This window comes from Coregonus clupeaformis, unplaced genomic scaffold, assembly GCF_020615455.1.
Source record: "Coregonus clupeaformis isolate EN_2021a unplaced genomic scaffold, ASM2061545v1 scaf0059, whole genome shotgun sequence".
Classification (NCBI taxonomy): domain Eukaryota; kingdom Metazoa; phylum Chordata; class Actinopteri; order Salmoniformes; family Salmonidae; genus Coregonus; species Coregonus clupeaformis.
The window spans coordinates 687,501-690,000 of record NW_025533514.1 but is presented as its reverse complement, the minus strand read 5'-3'; the positions used below and the strand labels follow the sequence as shown (position 1 = coordinate 690,000).

General features: G+C 53.7%; 1 protein-coding gene across 1 annotated transcript in view; it reads left to right on the top strand.

Moving 5' to 3' along the window:
- txk (TXK tyrosine kinase) overlaps positions 1–2,500 on the top strand; it is a 38,117-nt gene that overhangs the window by 17,791 nt on the left and 17,826 nt on the right. The gene's annotated exons all lie outside the window — the stretch shown is intronic.

Genomic DNA, 2,500 nt, shown 5'->3' with positions numbered 1-2,500 from the left:
GAGACACACACAGGGACAGAGAGACAGAGACACACAGGGACAGAGAGACAGAGACACACAGGGACAGAGAGACAGAGACACACACAGGGACAGAGAGACAGAGACACACACAGGGACAGAGAGACAGAGACACACACAGGGACAGAGAGACAGAGACACACACAGGGACAGAGAGACAGAGACACACACAGGGACAGAGAGACAGAGACACACAGGGACAGCGAGACAGAGACACACAGGGACAGAGAGACAGAGACACACACAGGGACAGAGAGACAGAGACACACACAGGGACAGAGAGACAGAGACACACACAGGGACAGAGAGACACACAGGGACAGAGAGACAGAGACACACAGGGACAGAGAGACAGAGACACACAGGGACAGAGAGACAGAGACACACACAGGGACAGAGAGACAGAGACATACACAGGGACAGAGAGACAGAGACACACACAGGGACAGAGAGACAGAGACACACAGGGACAGAGAGACAGAGACACACACAGGGACAGAGAGACAGAGACACACACAGGGACAGAGAGACAGAGACACACACAGGGACAGAGATACAGAGACACACACAGGGACAGAGAGATACACAGGGACAGAGAGACAGAGAGACACACAGGGACAGAGAGACAGAGACACACACAGGGACAGAGAGACAGAGACACACACAGAGAGACAGAGACACACAGGGACAGAGAGACAGAGACACACACAGGGACAGAGAGACAGAGACACACAGGGACAGAGAGACAGAGACACACACAGGGACAGAGAGACAGAGACACACACAGGGACAGAGAGACAGAGACACACACAGGGACAGAGAGACAGAGACACACACAGGGACAGAGAGACAGAGACACACACAGGGACAGAGAGACAGAGACACACACAGAGAGACAGAGACACACAGGGACAGAGAGACAGAGACACACACAGGGACAGAGAGACAGAGACACACAGGGACAGAGAGACAGAGACACACACAGGGACAGAGAGACAGAGACACACACAGGGACAGAGAGACAGAGACACACACAGGGACAGAGAGACAGAGACACACACAGGGACAGAGAGACAGAGACACACACAGGGACAGAGAGACAGAGACACACACAGGCACAGAGAGACAGAGACACACACACAGGGACAGAGAGACAGAGACACACACACAGGGACAGAGAGACAGAGACACACACAGGGACAGAGAGACAGAGACACACACAGGGACAGAGAGACAGAGACACACACAGGGACAGAGAGACAGAGACACAGGGACAGAGAGACAGAGACACACACAGGGACAGAGAGACAGAGACACACAGGGACAGAGAGACAGAGACACAGGGACAGAGAGACAGAGACACACACAGGGACAGAGAGACAGAGACACACAGGGACAGAGAGACAGAGACACACAGGGACAGAGAGACAGAGACACACACAGGGACAGAGAGACAGAGACACACACAGGGACAGAGAGACAGAGACACACACAGGGACAGAGAGACAGAGACACACACAGGGACAGAGAGACAGAGAGACACACAGAGAGACAGAGACACACAGGGACAGAGAGACAGAGACATACGGGGACAGAGAGACAGAGACACACAGGGACAGAGAGACAGAGACACACACAGGGACAGAGAGACAGAGACACACACAGGGACAGAGAGACAGAGACACACACAGGGACAGAGAGACAGAGAGACACACAGGGACAGAGAGACAGAGACACACACAGGGACAGAGAGACAGAGACACACACAGGGACAGAGAGACAGAGACACACACAGGGACAGAGAGACAGAGACACACACACAGGGACAGAGAGACAGAGACACACACAGGGACAGAGAGACAGAGAGACACACAGAGAGACAGAGACACACAGGGACAGAGAGACAGAGACATACAGGGACAGAGAGACAGAGACACACAGGGACAGAGAGACAGAGACACACACAGGGACAGAGAGACAGAGACACACACAGGGACAGAGAGACAGAGACACAGGGACAGAGAGACAGAGACACACACAGGGACAGAGAGACAGAGACACACACAGGGACAGAGAGACAGAGACACACACAGGGACAGAGAGACACACAGGGACAGAGAGACAGAGACACACACAGGGACAGAGAGACAGAGACACACACAGGGACAGAGAGACAGAGACACACACAGGGACAGAGAGACAGAGACACACACAGGGACAGAGAGACAGAGACACACACATGGACAGAGAGACAGAGACACACACAGGGACAGAGAGACAGAGACACACACAGGGACAGAGAGACAGAGACACACACAGGGACAGAGAGACAGAGACACACACAGGGACAGAGAGACAGAGACACAGGGACAGAGAGACAGAGACACACACAGGGACAGAGAGACAGAGACACACACAGGGACAGAGAGACAGAGACACACACAGGGACAGAGAGACAGAGACACACACAGGGACAGAGAGA